The 19,743-nt window shown below is 40.3% G+C and overlaps 1 protein-coding gene across 4 annotated transcripts in view; it reads right to left on the reverse strand.

Annotated features, from left to right (window-relative positions):
• SLC23A2 (solute carrier family 23 member 2) overlaps positions 1 to 19,743 on the reverse strand; it is a 135,165-nt gene that overhangs the window by 92,302 nt on the left and 23,120 nt on the right. Inside the window, exons 2-4 of one of the 4 annotated variants that reach the window (XM_047068025.1) lie at positions 16,285 to 16,408; positions 5,262 to 5,420; positions 4,412 to 4,475 (exon numbers count right to left, since the gene is read on the reverse strand). The gene's annotated coding sequence lies outside the window, so the exon portion shown is untranslated. The remainder of the gene's footprint in view (positions 1 to 4,411; positions 4,476 to 5,261; positions 5,421 to 16,284; positions 16,409 to 19,743) is intronic. The other 3 variants (XM_047068023.1, XM_047068024.1, XM_047068026.1) reach the window with 3 other exon arrangements.

Raw genomic sequence — 19,743 nt, forward strand, 5'->3', positions numbered from 1 at the left:
AGGCACACCAAATTCATGCAAAATCAGAGACAAAAAAAACCTATACTTGGTCACATCCCGGCAAAATAATTTAGCTACAGGAAGAAAAAGGTGTAGAAACATCCAGAGAGAAGGAGAAAATATTTGGTTTACTTAATAGCAATGATAAAGATGAGCCCCAGGATTTTCCAAGGCAGCATGAAAATGCCAGAAGGCAATAGAAAGTGAAGACAGAGAACCGAGGAAAAGGTTTCCCCAAAGAATTTTATACCCACACAAGCTGCCCTTAATGTAGGAAAACCAAAAAATGCAACCTCAGACATGCGCAGGTTAAGAAAAAGGGGGTGGGGGGAGGCTGAGAGGTTGAGGTTTATTATTCCAACCACGTAAGAGGCAAAATCCAGGGAGGCCACTAATACACAGGGCTGCTAATCATGTATGCCAACCCCAACCGTCAAGGTCAGGGCAAAACTAAATAATGAAGATAAATCTAATTATAAGACTGAATGCAATGTCAAATTATTCTCTAAGCATATGCTAGGTGATATGAAAAATGTAATAACAATAAAGCAGATCAAGCAAGATTACATTAATAAAGACTGAAGACAGGCAGTAAAATAATGCTGAACCCCATCCTGCAAACAGGCAGGAGTTTTAAAACACCATTAGATCTTAGCGACAACTACTGGAGAAACAGGGGTGGGTTTTTTGGGGCTTGTTGTGTGTGTGTGTGTGTGTGTGTGTGTGTGTGTGTGTGTGTGTGTGTGTTTTAAAGGAAACCACATTAAAATTTGAAACATTACAGACTAAAACACAAACCAAACTGTAAATGAGTTAAATTCAACCTATTCTCAGATGCACCAGAAAATAAACACCAACACCCAACAATATACCTTAAAGTGACACACAAGTAAAGCAACAGTAATGCTGCCTCGTGATTTTTTAAGTAACAGACACAATGAAATCATGCTAGGAAGTAATAAATGCGGGAAAAGTAATAAATGGGGCAAACTTCACATTGGTAAAAAGTAAAAAATTCACAAATGAAGCATCATGTCAATTTTTATTTCCAAACATTACTTCATGGATATAAAAAAGGTTCATAAACACACCTGTCTCCAAGAAGATGGGTGCAAGAGGGTGGAGGGACAGGGGCATAGGCTGCATCTCCATGTGAGTTTTCTTATCAATTAGAAAACCTGACCAATAAAATGAATAAAGCAAATATGATAGGTACCAGACTGTGCATCCCACAGAAAACAGAACCTAATTTCATTGGCTAAAGAGCATTTGTGAAAACTGACCATCATCGCAAATGAAAAGTTCAACCCCCACAAAAAGGAGCATTTATTTTTTCCTCACTGCCTGAGGATAATGCCCAAAGAGATCAAAAGAATTATTAACCAACAAAGTCTAACAACTTCAAAATTTTCAACCTTTCTCCAAAATAACTGTTGGGTCAAAGGTGAAGCTGAAACTGTAAGCACACCCTTACGAAAAGGAAGAATAAGCAATAAAATATCATACACAAAGCGTAAGAAATTAGAGAAAGAAAAATTCGTTAGAAAATAAGAAAAAAAAAAAGATAAATTTGATAAATACATCCAAGAAGGTTCTTGAACACACCTCCCAAGGCCAAAGCAGATGGAAACCTTCCACTCAAAAATACACAGGCCCAATTAGCTTCCCAGGCAAATGTCTCCAGGCACTAAAGAATAGTCACTTCCTATGCTACTCAGCTGCAGAGCACTGGAAAAGGAGAAAAAGACTGGTGAACCATTTTAGAAATCTAGTACCATCTTGATCTCCAACTTAACAACGAAAAGGAAAAAAACCTAGTATCACAACTCACATCAACAGGTAGAAAGAAGAAAGCCTATAAGACCAACGAAAACCAAAAAGGCTCTGGATAAAACTCATCATCAATTTTCAAATAACTCTTAGCACATTCGACACAGAAGAAAACAAGTCCTCCAAAAGAATCCCTATCTCATGCCGAGAGCCAGTGATACTCACTCCGAAAAACCCCAAGTGGTACCCATTAAAGCCAGAAACAGATGGAGTCTGATAGCCTCCACTATAGAAGGCTGTCCTAATTCCTACAATATGAAAAAAGGTTTTAAAAGTTCTAACACTGGAGAGGCGCCGGGGTGGCTCAGTAGGTTAAGCGTCCTACTCTTGAGTTTGGCTCAGGTCACAATCTCACAGTTTGTGAGACAGAACTCCCCCTCCCCCAGTTGGGCTCTGGCTGACAGCATGGAGCCTGCTTGGGATTCTCTCTCTCCCCCTCTGCCCTCTCCCAACTCTTGTGCTCTTGTGCACTCTCTCATAATAATAAACTTAAAAAAAAAAGTTCTAATACTAGAAATGGAAAGACAAAGTAATGATTTACAGGTAATGAGTCTAACTCAGAAAATGAGTTTAAAAACTTAGAATAAAATACTTCAGAAAGGTAGGTCATTACAAAATAAACACAGAATGGACTCCTGGGTGGCTTAGTAGGTTAAGCTAAGCATCTGACTCTGGATGTTGGCTCAGGTCATGATCTCATGGTTTGTGAGATTGAGCCCCATGTCAGGCTCTGCACTGAAAGCAAGGAGCCTACTTAAAGACTCTCTCTCTCCCTGACCCTTCTCTGTTTCTGCGCACACGCTCCCTCTCCCCCCTCTCAAAATAAAAATAAAAAATAAAATTGGTTTAAAAAAATGAACACAGAAAAAACATCCCAAACACTAGCATTAACTCATGATTTGCTCACCTTGTAAAGTATCGTATACATGCACGCACAAGTATACTTACTAGCAAAGGAGGTGGCAATACACCGATTACTTTAGTCGTTTCTGTAAAGCAGGATTCTGAGTATTTCTTCTTTACATTCCCCTGATTTTCTAAGTTTTATGTCCCTCCCATTATTAAGGGACAAATCAGAAGTAGTTGAAATCTTAGTGCCTGTAAGTTTAGTAAATCTAGGACCAAAAAAATATGCAAAGCAACTAAAAGGCTAACCTTAAAACAAATACTGAAAAAAATGTTGAACTCTTCAGAAATCATTATGCATTTGAAAATATTTGATTAATGTAATCTCTGGTTTATGTTTTCCTTTTAAGGACAAAATCTGAACTGTTTTGAGAAAACATCCTTATATCTGGGTGGTTATTTCTGCTTTTCCAAATAAATGTTATATACTGACATTTTAATGTTGAAAAATGGAGTAAAACAACAGAGAAAGTTTAGGATTATCAACTGGACAGAAACTACTCTGATTCTGTAATGAGCCAACTTGGGGTGGGGAAATAATTCTGGAAACACAAAGAGCAAAGGTACTGACTTACAGCACCCCCTAGTGTTACAACATTCAACTGGCACTTGGTAAAGTAAATTGGAAAATACAAAACGGCCTCAATAAACTTCCGGAAAATTTCAAACATACAGAAAGCTAAACAGAATTAAAAAACACTTTATATACAACTTACTTCCAACTATGCGTTGTTCTATGTGCAATGTCTGTACTTCATCGGAAGTGTCAGGAGACCACCAGGTGTCTCCAACAAGAGTCCTCTCTCACTCAATTTATTATTACAAAACTCCTTGATTTTAAGCTGGGGACACAACCAACAAAATTCAGGCAACATCTCCCGGCTTCCCCTGCAGCTAGATGTGACCACATGACTATGTTCTGGCCAAGGGGATGTGCATGGAAGTACGTCCTCTCCTTCCCGCTAGCTGCAAGAACCATCTTGAGCCATGTTACTAAGTCAGTATGCTAACAACGGTGAAGCAATAAGAAAAAAGGAGCCAGGTTACGTGACAGAAAAAAAGCTTCCATTTCATATGTGGTTATATTAGAATTACCAAAACTATACTCTTTAAAAAAAAAAATGTAGGCACAGACACAATGTGGCAAAACAACACATTTTAGAATTAACCCCAGTTACTAAATTTTCAAAAGGAAATGGATCAGTACACATTTCAAACCTAGATGAATGTTATTTTCCTTCAAACGGTAGCTTCATGATCAAGGGTAAACATCTGGGTGAGATGAGTAAACTGACTGTTCACCTTGACTATCAAAGACTTCAATAAATGGGCTTGGCTTCTCTGACATTTAAAGGCTACTTGTTCATGGTCTCAAAGCATGACTCAGAATGTGTACTGACAGCACATGCCAGAACTCCAGCACTGAAAGTAAAATCAAGTTTCTCCGGCTCTCAAAGTAAATCCATTATAAAGACTGCATCCTCCAAACCCAAGATTCACATCACAGCACGGCCTAGTCAGCACCATGCAGAACACAAGGATTAGCGGGAGAAAGCACTTCACTGGGAGTCCAGAAGCCCACACTGCAGACTAAGCACAGTGGCGTATGTGCAGGAGAGTCATTAACTAGTGGGCCTCACGTGTTTTGCTCTATAAAAGAAGGGTGTTGACCTACCTCTGTGGTTTCTGCACTTCCGTTTTTCGTAATGGAACAAGCATTCTCAAATCTTATTCAAGGCCTGGAGAGAGGGAAAAAATCACAAGCAGGTGGGTGAGGTCATTAAAATAGGGACTCCACGCTCTTCACTGTAAAGTTTTAATACATATTTTCCAGAAATAAAACTAAAAAGTCCAGCCGGTAAATCAAAGAGTCCATAACTTAAGAGAACTTTGCTGAAAGCAGCAAGAAAACTACCCTGACCAAATTTCCTATCAGCAGCCTGCAAATGCTCCACTACACCCTACCACCTCTTATCACTGTTGGGTTCTCCTAACACAACGCTTGGATTTTGAATGGGGGGGGGGGGGGGGGTCAAAGAGCAAGAAGGGCAAAAATCAATTACTTTAAGTCATTTTAAAATAGACAGTTTTTACAATTTAATTATTTGGGTTAAAAAAAATATAGGACATACTTATCAGAACGGAGAAAACAAACATGAAAACTGCTGAGACGATACACCAAGTTCTGATCAGGACACAGAGCATTTGGGACTCCCATACTGTCCTGGTCAGTACATAAAATGGCACAACCACTTTTTCCAAAGTTTGGCCATTCCTTATAAGGTTAAAAGACACATTTACCCTATGACCCAGTAATGTTACTCCTGTTCATTACGTAAATGTAAACTTCTGCTCGATCCAAAACGTGCACATAAATGTTTATGATGGCTTTATTTATGATAGCCCAAACCTGGAATCATTCACCTTTAGCCAGTGAATGGATAAACCAATGTGGCATATCCCTGCTAATGAGAGGTCATCCCACACCCATCAGATAAGGCCAGTACAAAAGAGTTTAATAATACCAACTGTTGGGAAGACTGTGGATAAACAGGAATTTTCCCACTCTCTTGCCAGAAATGTAAATTGGTTCAAACACTGGGCAAAACAATTTGGTGGCAGCTAGCAGGTTGAAGAGGTGTGTGCACTATGATCCGGCAATGTCACTTCTCAGCATCTTGTCCCTGTTTTTAACAGTACATAACCAATACATCAACAGAATATAAAAGTTAAGTTCCGCTACTTAAACAGAATTTAACAAGAGCAGTTCAAATGAACTCTATCTAGCTACTCAGGTCAGCATGCCTTGAAAACATTCCTGAATGAGCAGACTACAGAACACGTATCACATGAAATCACTTACTTAAGGTTTTAAATCATGTAGTCAATACTGTATGTGATGTGGGTTTATGGGTATATAAACATGTAATTCAAAAGTGAAAATATCGATGCAGGGTTACCTCTGGGAGAGAAGGGAAGGAGAGGACACTAGTAAAGAATACAGAGTATCTAAAATGTTTTATTTTCTTTAAAAGGAAGGAAGAAAGGAAGGAAGGCCTAAAGCAAAAACAGCATGTTTAGATTTATTAAATCTGAGTATCTGGCATATGAGTGTTCATTCTTTGATTTTTTTTACATTTGAAATTTCACAATTAAAAAGCAGACTCTTAAAGGATACACAAAACAGACGCATAAAAACTGGTACAAGTAGTTGCCTGCTGAGAAGGGAGAGGCAATCAGACAAGGAGGGAGACTTAATTGCCTTGACTGTCCTCAGGACCTCTTAAATTTTGTTCCATGTATATCCATTATCTATTTTTCTTTAATTACAAACACATCTGATGTCCTCATCACCTCCAATCCCACCTCCCCCTTAGGGGGATTTTCATTTACAATCAGGCAAGGCCACTGAAGAGGCAATGGAGATTCCAGACTCCTGACTGGGCCACATTTGAGCTCCATCATCTCAAGAGGTCATTTAACCTGCTCCTCTCCAAGGGTCACGCCACTTCTGAGACCCTACCTTCTGTGAAAACACAAACCTATCTCCATAAACCAGGGAACAGGAAGCAGTTCTCCTGTGACCACAGCAGGAAAACTTAGAATCTGTTACAACAGCTCCACACAGACCATCAGTGGGATTGCCTCATTTCCTCTGGAAATGGAATAAAGTGGGCAGAGATGTATTCAGATAGTTACTATTTCTCAATACTCGAGGAGGTAGGAGGGCAGGAAGCTGAGGGGATCATTTATCTGAGGACTTCTTAATGAACTAAGAAGCAGAAGTCATGGTGGAGAGGACAGGTGGAGGATGAAACTAGAGGAATGAACAGATGACATAAGGAACAACAACAACAACAAAGTCAAGGGTCTGGCTGAGCCCAGAACTTGGACATGGGTGATAGAAAAAGTCACTCTGATACCTGGTTTCTCTCCAGCTGAGCATGACAGACAAAAAAAAACAAAACAAAACAACAACACAGAGAAGTTACAACAGCAGGACTGTGCCACTGAGGAAGGCTGGGAAGTCACCCAGACAATTCAGTGAGGAAACCAAGATGTCAGCAAGAGGACAGTCACATGACTCCCTGAGGATTCCGCAGCAGGTAAAAAGGGTGAGGAAGGGAAGTGGAAGCCAGAGAGCACCGGAGTGCCTGAGGATCAAGAACTAGGAGATAAGAATGAAAGAGACCTAGGGAAGGACAGGATGTGTGCAGAGAAGACGCTCTCGAGCTCAAGATTCCAAACGTGTCATCTGGGAGAGAACAAGGCCCAGGAAAGCGGAAGTAACTGGAAATAAAAGTTCCAAAAAAGATCCTGTGAAGGGAGGGTGAGGTTTGGATTGGAGGCGGGAGGAGCCAACAACACAGAGACAATGTTAGAAGACACAGCAGAAAGAAAAGGAGCAAGCCAGGAGGCAACATTCTCAAGGAACATTAGGAAGGGTTAAGAAGTTGGTAGATGGGAGGCGCAAAGGTAAGGGGAGGGCAGGGCGACAGACTGGTGTGGCCTTGAAAATGGCAGGCTTTGTAAAGATGAAGGCTGGAGGTCACCGTCCACTGTTCTCTCCATCTGGAAGGAGGGCACATCCAGGGAATTCCTATTCACATTTGAGATCTCTGGTAAAATCACCAATTCCTCAGAAAATCCTTCCCAGACACCTCAAAATCAAAATCAAATCACACACTTTGCTTTGCCATCCCCTCCAAAGCAACAACCACAATTCATACCAAGTATCCCTCGTCGTTCAAATGTACGCTCTTCTTGGGCTCACTCAATGAGAAATCCACATTTTTCTTAATCTGCTTGGTTCCTAAGGTTTGGCTAACAAAAAATACAACTTCAGAGAATAAAGGGTACATCTAAAATTTATCCAGAGAGCCACCGAGTCAGGAAGGCTTCTGGTTCTCTGGTAAACTGGGCTTCAGAACACCTTAACCACACACGCTTAAAAATAGTCTGCTTAGGGGCACCTGGGCAGCTCAGTCACTTAAGAGTCTAACTCTTGATTTCAGCTCAGGTCATGATCTCATGGTGTGTGAGTCTGAGCCCCCCAACAGGCTCTGTGCTAACAGTGTGCATCCTGCTTGGGATTCTCTCCCCCCACTCCTTCCCTCTGTCCCTCCTCCACTCACTCTCACCCTCTCTCTCTCAAAAAAAAAAAAAAAAAACTAAAAACATAAATAAAATAAAAAATTTTTTAAAGTAGTCTGCTTGGCTGTAAGAATTCCAAATACTGTCAAAATTTGCTTTTTATTTTTTCATTTAATGTGATTCTCACTGTATTGCTGACAGGAATATAATCATGTATAAGCTTTCTTATAAAAAATATGGAAATATAAAAGAGCATACATGAAATCAGAATCTACTGCTTGTAAATCATTCAAAAAATCTTAACACTACTGAATAATTGCTTAACATCCCTTCAGTAGGCAGGCACTTGCATTAACTGCTGGTGGGAATAATAATTGGCTTAACATTTCTAGATGGTCATTTAACAACATCAAAAGCTCTAAAAATACACCAGCCTTTGACCCAATAATTCTATTCATAAGGAATTTAACAAAATAATTAAAATAGGCTCAATTTTTCATTATGAGAACGTTCACCTAAAAGAGTACACAGAACAATCCAGAACTGGAGGGGAAAATACTAATGTCTAAACTGGTTTGTTAAATTATGGATACATTCTTAGAATATTGTGGGGACTTAAAATTTTGGTAACAGAAGTACCCACTGACATGAAAGATAATGTGTTGAGCGTGTCCCTGAAAGGAGGAAAAGGCGGGTTACAAAACACACTGAACACTTCCATTACAGTGTGTACATACACACATGGAAAACAGGAAAAACACCAGTGTCTGGTGATTTTGTGATTACCTCCAGATGACAGGATGACTTTTTGCTCTTTTTTGATTTTTGCTTTTTCTACAGTGTGTGTATCATTTTAAAGATTTCGTTTTTTAAAGTAATCTCTACAGTTAACGTGGTGATCGAACTCAACAACCCCAAGATCAAGAATCGTATGCTCTATCGACGAAGCCAGACAGGAACCCCTATTTTCATTTTTAAACCTTAAATCACTGCCTAAGGACAGTACTAAAATAAATACGCAGGCAAGACAAACTAGGTGAAATTAAGGCACTCAAATCCTTGTAACGAGATGCTTAGCCCCTCATTTCCAAGGACTCATTGACAGCAGTTGAGTAACTAAAGAAACCAAAAGGTGTGGTCAGAAGGGAGGCACTCCAACGTTCTGCAAACTTTCAGAGTGGAGGACTCCCGATTTTCTTGTATTTCCTCACAGCCCTGTGTTCTCTTCAGCTACTTCCAAAGGCTGTTGTCATCTAAAGACAGTACTGTACTGCACTTCTTCACATGTTCTAGGTAAAATTCTTCATTTTATTTTTTTTTATTTAAAAAAAAAATTTTTTTTCAACGTTTATTTATTTTTGGGACAGAGAGAGACAGAGCATGAACAGGGGAGGGGCAGAGAGAGAGGGAGACACAGAATCGGAAACAGGCTCCAGGCTCTGAGCCATCAGCCCAGAGCCCGACGTGGGGCTCGAACTCACAGACCGCGAGATCGTGACCTGGCTGAAGTCGGACGCTTAACCGACTGCGCCACCCAGGCGCCCCATAAAATTCTTCATTTTAAATGAGAAATATTCACTGGACCCTAAAAAAGGGGAGCACTGAGTAATGAACAGAATTATTGAACCACTATGCTATACACCTGAAACTAATCTAACACTATATGGTAACTACACTGGAATTAAAATTAAAAAGTTAATTAAAAAAAAAAAAAAAGAAGAGGGATGCCAGGGTGGCTCAGTCTGTTGAGCATCCAACTCTTGATTTCCACTCAGGTCATGATCTCACAGTTGGTGGGTTCAAGCCCCACATGGGGGCTCCTCACTGTGGGTGCAGAAATTCTCTCTGCCCCTCTCCTGCTCATGCTCTCTCTCTCTCAAAATAAAGAAAGAAATAAACTTAAAAAATTTAAAAATTTAAAAAAAGAAATGAGAACTACTCATTGGACCCTAAACTTCAATGTATTACAACCTAAAATTACATTTATATATAATGCAAAATTTATATTTAATATTTTTATGTATATAAACATAAACATTAACTTATTAAAATCATAAGCTAATATTATATCTAAAATCATAAGCTATAAAACATTTGTGATTCTGGGGCGCCTGGGTGGCGCAGTCGGTTAAGCGTCCGACTTCAGCCAGGTCACGATCTCGCGGTCTGGGAGTTCGAGCCCCGCGTCGGGCTCTGGGCTGATGGCTCGGAGCCTGGAGCCTGTTTCCGATTCTGTGTTTGCCTCTCTCTCTGCCCCTCCCCCGTTCATGCTCTGTCTCTCTCTGTCCCAAAAATAAATAAACGTTGAAAAAAAAAAAAAAATTTTTTAAAACATTTGTGATTCTTGGGTAAAAGAGAAAACTAGTTTAAAAAATCTGTATACATATATGTAAATTTTAAATACATTAAAAAAATTTTTTTTTCTTCTCAAGCCAGGGAATAAATGAAATAACATCTAGAAAATACTGCCTTATCAAGCAAATTAATTGAACCGGTTCAGAACCATTTTCCAGGCAATGGGAAACCTCTCAATTTGACAGGGAAAAAAATGAGAAAGGGAAGCTGAAAAAAGCATCGTTTGATGATGAGTATATGCTATTACACAGCCCATGAATACAAGTGGCTTATGTTATGAAATACCCAAAAATCCAAAAGCTTAAAAGTTGAAAACACTACTTAATGTACATAAAAACAATGTGGGCCTTGAGCTACCCAACCCAAGAGCACCAGCCCCATGGGACTACTAAGCACTTGAACCATGGTCAGCCCAACTGAGATGTGCTGTTAAGTATAAAATACACATCAAACTCCAAAGACTTACTATGGGGAAAAAAAGCACATCTTACTAATAATTTTATATTATGTGAAATGATAATTTTTTAATATATTAAGTTATAAGACCTATTACTAAAATTAATATTACCTATGTCTTTTTACTTTGGTTACTAGAGCTACTAGAAAAATCACATATGTGACTCCCATTATAATTGTATCCAACAGTACCGGTCTAAAGGAAGTGGATACCAGGAAAAGAGAAAAAAGTTACTGCAGAGTACACAACCATGGTAATCATGATCAGACTTCCATCCAGAGAGTATGTTGTGATACTGATTTTACAAGCACACATGCACACAACACAGGCAAGGCCACGTATCTTAGCCCAAACATCAGAACACTGTAGTACTATGCTCCACCACCAGTTCTGTAGCCTGCCCTCTGATGGAGGGGAGCAGGTGCCATAACCTAATTTCTCACACTCACAGCACCAGAAGGAGGGAGGGAGCCAGATGTGAGAAAGGCAAAAGCAGAAATCCACATGCTAACAACAAGCAGGAGCTAAAAGGTCATAAGGGGACCTGGGGGCTCTCCCCTAGAAGCTCAGAACCAGCACAAGAAACCTAAATACAGCTAACAGGGTCTACCCATGGGGCTCAAATCCAGAGGGGCTTTGTAACTATTGAATTGCCAAGTTCTAGTTTTGTATGGCAAAACTAAAATAAAATACATGTATGAAAAAAATTATCATTAAAAGGAATGGGACAAAGTTATTGATGAGATTTTTCCATACCAAACAGAAAGGCAGCAAAGGACTTAGGCAATTTATCAACAGCTGGTAGTAATCCAACACTAACACATTGATTTTAAAACAAAGCCCACTGAAAAGGCCAGAGCTGTTCTAATGCGCTTGGAACCCCTTCATAGTAACGGTTTCATAGAAACCATCTTCCTTCCTTACCTTCTTATGCAAGCTCTGTGATCATCATCAGTGTTTACATAGGTTTTTGAAAGTACCCACTTTCCCCAGTAAATATTTAATTCTCTTGTTGCTACCAATCAAACTATAAACAATGCAGCATTTTATATAACATGTTTAGTTACGAGAAAGTGGGACATTGACGTCAATAGCACACAGTCTGTAAACCAAAATTACCAGACAGAGACTCTCAGAAATCACCCACTAATAAAACAGAGATTTCTCCTCAAGGCTGAAAGTTTTTAATCCAGTTTCTATCCGAGTCCTTCCACATCTGAGGATCAACTTCTAAAACGTGCCTGAAGCAGAACTGGGTATGGGGTCTGCAGGCTCCAGGCGCTGGGCAGAGCTGGTGTTCTTGGCTATGAATGCCCAGACAAGTGTATACTCTTGAGAACAAAGATGAAAGGTACTAACTAGCAAACCTTCTCTTTTCTCAGTTTAGTAAACTGAATATTTAGGATCTGTACTGAAAAAGAAAAGGATAAATCAACCATTTGGCTAGTTTCCTGAACTGCCAAAAGTCTCAGCACTGAGATGGAAATGGATTATATGTGAAGCCATCTGCCATCTCAGTGGACAGATTGGGACAACGAGTCAATCACAGAGACATGATAGATACTTCCCAAACTGTGCATGAGCACTTGGGAGAAAACAGCTCAATAGAGCCTGAAATGGTCAGAAATGAATTTGTGGAAATGGGATTTGGGGTCAGCAGGAAAGTCCTGAGTGGAAGGCCACCTTGGAGACCAAGGCAGGCAGGAGTACTGCAAGTCTCAAGGCCATGAAAACAGCTTAACCACAGCTCACAATGGGAGGTGGAGGACGAAAACAACTTGCAGGGTCAAAGGAGTCTCAAAAGTCCAATGTAAATGCAACATGGCTTTAATGAGACATCAGTTTCTGGGCAGGTGAAGAGAGAGAGTCCACCACTGGAAAAATCTCAAGATGGAAGGTCAAGAAGCTACTGTGTTAATCCAAGTATAAGGATCTTGGCAACTGGGGTGACAAAAGGGATGACAAAAAGGGACGGATAGAGTGAGTGATTTAAAAGAGAAAAAAAAAATCAAAGATCGGGTGTCAAAGAGGACCTCTAGAAAAAGAACAAGATTGTCTGTCTCCTTTAAATAAGTAAGGAAATGGGCTCGACAAGGCAAGTAACGAACGAGGTCTGGACATGCTAAATTTGAGCTGGGGGTGGCATGTACATCTGACAAGTGCCCACCAAAGACGAGAGATTTGAGAAAAAAGCTCTGTGCACAAACAGAGCAGAGAAAGAGATGTGTGAATTGAAATATAAAGATGGTTAACAGAAACTCTGAGAGCTGGGAGACCATGTATTCAGCAGGTATTCCCAGACAGAGATATTCACCTCACCTCCTCGTGGTAATAAATATTACTTTTAAGAAAGTATTATAAAAAGGCCCCAAAGAGCCAAAATAATGTTGAAAACGAAAACCAAAACTAGAGGCATCACAATTCCAGACTTCAAGCTATAAAAGCTGTAATCATCAAGACAGTATGGTACTGGCACAAAAACAGACATGTAGAGGGGCACCTGAGTGGCTCAGCTGGTTAAGTGTCGGACTCTTGGGTTCAGCTCAGGTCATGATCTCACAGTTTCATGGGTTCAAGCCCCACATTGGGCTCTGCACTGACAGTGCAGAACCTGCTTGGGATTCTCTGTCTTCCTCTCTCTTGCTGCCTCCTCACTCATGCTGCCTCTCAAAACATATAAACTTTTAAAAAATTATTAAAAAAAAAAAAAAGACCAATGGAACAGAAGAGAAAACCCAGAAATGAACCCACAAATATATAACCAACCAATCTTCAACAAAGCAGGAAAGAGTATCCAATGGAAAAAAGACAATCTCTTCAGCAAATGGTGCTGAGAAAACTGGATGGCACCATGCAGAAGAATGAAACTGGACCACTTTCTTAACCATACACAAAAATAAATTCAAAATGGATGAAAGACCTAAATGTAAGACAGGAAACCATCAAAACTCTAGAGGAGAAAACAGGCAACAATCTCTTTGACCTTGGCCACAGCAATTTCTTACTACACATGTCTCCAGAGGCAAGAGAACAAAAGCAATAATGAACTACTGGCACTTCAAGATAAAAGGCTTCTGGAGGCGCCTGGGTGGGTCAGTCGGTTCAGCGTCCAACTTTGGCTCAGTTCATGATCTCACAGCTTGTGGGTTTGAGCTCCGCCTCAGGATCTGTACTGACAGCTCAAAGCCTGGAGCTGCTTTGGATTCTGTGTTTCTCTCTCTCTGCCCCTCCCCTACTCACGCTCGCTCTCTCTTTCTCTCTCTCTCAAAAATAATGTGGAAAAAAAATTAAAGATAAAAGCCTTCTGCACAGCAAAGGAAACAATCAACAAAATTAGAAGGCAACCTACTGAATGGGAGAAGACATTTGCAAATGACATATAGGATAAAGGGTTACTATCCAAAATCTAAAAAGAACTTACCAAACTCAACACCCAAAATACAAATAATTTAGTGAAGAAATGGGCAAAAAACATGAACAGACACTTTTTTCAAAGAAGACATCCAGATGGCTAACGGACACATGAAAAGATGCTCAACATCACTGATCATCAGGGAGATACAAATTAAAACCACGATGAGATACCACCTCACACCTGTCAGAATGGCTAAAATGAACAACTCAGGAAACAACAGGTGTTGACAAGGATGTGGAGAAAAGGGAACCCTCTTGCACTGTTGGCAATGCAAACTGGTGCAGCCACTCCGGAAAACAGTAAGGAGGTTCCTCAAAAAATTAAAAATAAAACTAGCCTACAACCCAGCAATTGCACTACTAGGTATTTATCCAAAGGATACAAAAACGCTGATTCGAACGGGCACATGCACCCCAATGTTTATAGCAGCACTATCAACAATAGCCAAACAATAGCCCCAATGCCCATCAACTGACGAATGGATAAAGAAAATGTGGTATATATATACAATAGAATACTACTTGGTGATGAAAAAGAATGAAATCTTGCCATTTGCAACAATGCCGATGGAACTAGAGTGTATTATGCTAAGCAAAACAAGTCAGTCAGAGAAAGGCAAACATCATATGATTTCATTCATATGTGGAATTTAAGAAACAAAACAGATGAACATAGGGGAAGGGAAGGAAACATAAGATAAGAACAGAGAGGGAGGCTAACCCTAAGAGATTCTTAAATACAGACAACAAACTGAGGGTTACTGGAGGGGTGTTAGGTGAGGGGGATGGGCTAAACGGGCAACAGGCCTTAAGGAGGGCACTTGCTGGGATGAGCACTGGGTGTTGTATGTAAGTGACAAATCACTAAATTCTATTCCTGAAACCATTATTACACTATATGTTAACTAACTTGGATTTAAATAAATATAAATCGAAAAAAAAAAACGTATTACATACAATTTGATGACAGCTTAAGACAACAACTTGGGGCACCTGAGTGGCTCAGCTGGTTAAGCATCCGACTTCAGCTCAGGTCATGATCTCACAGTTTGTGAATTCGAGCCCCAAGTCAGGCTCTGTGCTGATGGCTCAGAGCCTGGAGCCTGCTTTGGATTCTGTGTCTCCCTCTCTCTCTGCCCCTCCCCGCTTGCACTCTCTCTCTCTCTCTCTCAAAAATAAACATTAAAAAAAGAAAAAAAGAAAAAAAAAAAACAACTTCACATAGAAAACAAAAAGTGGAAGAAATCCACAAATGTTCACGGTGGTGTCATTAGGTGGTGAGACCAAGGCTCTTCCTAAATTCTTGAAATTTCCCTTTTTTTTTTTAAGAGCAAGTATGGACTTTCTATTAGAAAATGAAAATAAATTTTTTTTAAAAAGAAATGATACCCTTTCAGCACTTATAAAAGCTCTTATAAATGTATACCTAAATATTGAATGTCACTGTTTGTAAATTAATAGTAAATAAAAGTACCACTGACATAACTTTCTATACCCACCATACTGAATACATTTAGTTTTGACAAGACAACCTGTTTGCAAGAATGTTTATTAGGAGTATAAATTCTTGTAGCTTCCCTACGGGACAATTTGTCAAAATTAAAAAAGTAGAAATTCGTAAGCACTGTACTCAACAATTTTACTGTTAAAAATTTACTTATGGGTATTGTCCCTGAAATAGGTGCAAGAAATTTCACTGCAATATTGTTTGTAATAGCAAAAAATTTTAAATAACCAAAATACCCATCAAGCCTTGGGACAGGAGAGCATAGGAGGAAATGCAGTGTAAATGTGCTTGTTTAGTCTCACTACTTAAATTGAAGAATGCTTGAAAAAGAAGGAACAGGTCTTCAATCTCTTTACCCCCGGGGTTCAGACCTGTGACCCAGACATGGAGCCTCAAAGGCAATAGGTATTCAAAAGTTTGCTGATTTAAAAAAGCCAAAAGCATGTAAAGGAAAAAGAAAATACTTACTTCATTACCTGTACATGGCAAGACTTTGCCTATTTTCTACTTTAATCTACTTAACAAGGAATTTGGCCTACAACAGCCCATTACCTTATCATTAGCATTAACCAAACAATTAATTATTCCCAGGATTGCATTTAGACCTTTGGTGACACGTACAAAGGGCGAGGTCAAGCACAAATGAATTCTAACACTAAAGGGCTGTCAGCACAACTGCATCATGAAATGCAGAACGAAAAAGATTAGGTTTCAGACGCACCTAAATGCCGTGACGTGAACCTGTCCATATGCTTTCCGTTACAAGCCGCTGAGCTACATTTCCCGGTGCTGAAGTCCAAGCTCGAAACCACAGGAGGATCCCGGTTGGCAGAGTCAAGACCTAGCTAGAAAAAAACAGATGATCAATAAAAACAGAGTAATAATAAACCTAGCAGGAGGCACTCTGCATGAATGGAATCTACTTCTCATTCAGCTCTGCCCAATCCTAGAACTTGCTCTGTTGCTCCCTCATTCTTAAGGAGCATCTAGGAGTCCCCAGCCCATCCCCAGGCAGAAGCACAAGCTGCACCTTCAATCCCTTCAAAATTGGCTCTCCATTTGCACAAAATGTGTTGGGAGATGGTATTTTAGAGTATCTGGAAAAAGCAATTTTGTACTTAGTCGGGGTTTTTTTCCTTTTAAACTCCATATTCCCTAGAATAAGATCTCAATTTCCAAAAAAAAAAAAAAGACAAAAAAAAAAAAGACAAAAAAACTTCTCTAGTATTCAATATGTGCCAAGCACTGTACTACACACTTCTTAAAATTAATAAAGGGAAGCCTCACTAAAGTTGAGTGGGGAAGAGACTAAGGGAAGCTAGAAGAGGGAAGCCACTACCAATCGGTCAATTACAGGAAATTGTCATCACAGACCCCAACAGAAGAATCTCTACAGGAAAGAATCATCAATGACAGGCCTCGACAGAGAAAGATATAGACTGCAGCTCTACAAGAAACTGGTTACCCTTGCAACTCAGCCAATGGCAAACCATTAGCCTAAATTAGTATTCTCCTCCAATGGGCTTTGTTCAAAACAACCCCTCCCAATTTTCTCCTTCTCCGTAAGATAACCTTCTTCTTTGTTGGACTTGCCTATGGCTTTGTTATAGCTTAATGCCCAGGAGTTGTAATTCTTGGCTACTCCCAAATAAACCCATTTTTGTTGGTAAAATAACTTTTTAAGATTTATTTTTAAATTTATTTATATTTAGAGAGAGAGAAAGCAGGGGAGAGGAAGACAGAGAAGGAGAGAATCCCAAGGCTGTCAGCGCAGAGCCCAACACAGGGCTTGAACCCACGAACCGTGAGATAATGACCTGAACTGAGATCAACAGTTGGATGCTTAACCGACCGAGCCACACAGGTGCCCCTAAAATAACTTGTTTTTAAGGTTAACATTATTTGGTGGGTTATTTGGTGGTCCAGAAGACCACCAACAAATCCAAGGCTAGTGAGCAAATATGCACCCATACCCACAGAGCTCACTGCTTTCTTGCCCACCCTAAAATTCTTCTTCTGGATTTTGAGCTCCACTCTTGTGTTTTAAGCTCTCCAGGAATTATTCAGAATCTGTTTTAAGGCTTGGTCCTTTATAAGAACACTCGTTTGGCCTTTGGTCCGACTCCTCTTAAAAACTAGGCCATTCCTAATAAAACTGCTAGTCCTTGGCCCAACTTCTCACGAACAGGGCTGTGCCTACCGGAACAGAGCTGGCCTTTGCTCGGATTCCTTTTAGAACCAGATTGATCATACCGTTTAGGAATCTTTCTTTCCTGCTCTAGAAAAGACAGACAAACCAAAATAAACCGCTAAGAAGTGGGATCCCAGTCATCAAGATGTTTTGAGGGTGACCCCTCTTCTGGCACCTGGTCAGTTCCTCTTCATGCACACAGTTTAAAACTCCAATAGCCATTGCAGGGAACTCGCCATCTCTCCAAACTTACTCTTCATCAAAAGTAAATTGGACAGCGCCGCCTGAGTGGCTCAGTCAGTCAGTTAAATGACTGACTTCGGCTCAGGTCATGATCTCACAGTTTGTGAGACTGAGCACCGCGTTGGGCTCTGTGCTTATAGCCCGGAGCCTGGAGCCTACTTCTAATTGTGTCTCCCTCTCTCTCTGACCCTCCCCTGCTCACACACTGTGTGTGTCTCTTTCTCAAAAATAAACAAACATTTAAAAAAAAAAAAAAAAAGTAAATTGGATAGCCATGGCTCTAAAATTGTCAAAACTGAATGGGATGCCTACTTTGGGACTGTGAAGCTTCGGAATTCTGAAGCTAATCTAAAATTGCCTCTCTGCAAAATACAGACTAACAGAGACAAACAAAGGAAAGTGCTCCTGAGGCCTCTTTCTTCCCTTCCTGTCTTCTAGGTCTCAGGATGTACAGCAGCTGTCTTGTGTTCAGTCCCCACCTTCACTTAACTTTTTTCTCTGAACCTCTCCCCACTCCCTTCTTTCCTGAATCTAAGAAAACTGCTCCTTTAAAATTAAGTCTTCTGGATCTGAAAAAACCCCAAACTTCTTATGTTCCCTGGATCAAGGCCAAACTGCGAGCCAGAGTTGAAGAGTTTCCGAAAGTGACTCAGGACCCACGTTTGCTGGAGAATTTAACATAGTTACTCCAACTTAACCACCCTGCTTTCTCAGATCTGTATCAGTCAGCCCATGTGCTTGTTGGTGAGGACCAGGCCTAACACGGGATGAAACTAATCCCATAAGAACAGCCTAAAGGATTCAGAGAATTAACCCTAACTTTTGGCAAGATGCTAGAACACTCGCTGGAAATCTCCACTGAGCAATTACAGTAGATTTCCTAAGACTGTTGATTGGAACAAAATTCAGGCTTCACAAAAAAGCCCAATCAACCTGTTCACGACCATTATAATCAACTCCAAATGATCTTTCAAAAAGATTCTGGTCTTCCTTTAGAGGCTGAATCCAAATGGGTAGCATTAACTGCATTTACTAACAGGCTGAACCAGGATCTTCTGGTTAAAGGACCAGCATGGAATGGGAAACTGTGCCCACTCCAGAATTAGCTAGCTCGGCAAACCAGCTCACCCACATGCTAGAGGAGTCACCTCAAAGAAAGACCACTAATATTCTCAGTTTTCGACTCTGGCAAAAGAAGGTCCCTAAACAGAACAAAACCCCCTGGCTTTCTGCTATCACTGCAAAGGGCCAGGGCACTAGAAAAAAAAAAAGACTGTTACAAACATAAGCATTCCAGAAGCCTTCAGCCCTCTAGCCAGCCTTTCCACTGTCCTCCTAATTCCCAGTGATGGGACTCTGAGGACCTACAAGGGCTCTTCCCACTTCTCCCCGTTAACTGGCTTGGAAAAAATACTCTCCCGACTGAGAATGAATCTCTTTGTCTTGGTGACCCCAGAGCTGCATTCTCGGGGCTCAACACCACTCCTATAAAGGTCCTGTCTCAGAGCATGAAAACAATTCAAATAGAGGGGGTCTCTCATAAACCTCAACAGGTTCCTGTCTCTGCACCTGCTCCCATTTGTTTAGGCCTGTTGAGATTCCCATCCTCACCTCCTTAAGTTTCTCTACCCCATTCATTTACTGGGCCAAGATTTCTTAGGAAAGTGTCATGCCAGAATTTCTCCCAGAAAAAAGAAATAATTATAGAATCAAAACCACCAACCACATGAATTAAATGACCCTTCA

This window comes from Lynx rufus, unplaced genomic scaffold (assembly GCF_022079265.1).
Source record: "Lynx rufus isolate CCGP_SWC_20201006 ecotype Redwood Valley unplaced genomic scaffold, mLynRuf1.p SCAF_8, whole genome shotgun sequence".
Lineage (NCBI taxonomy): Eukaryota > Metazoa > Chordata > Mammalia > Carnivora > Felidae > Lynx > Lynx rufus.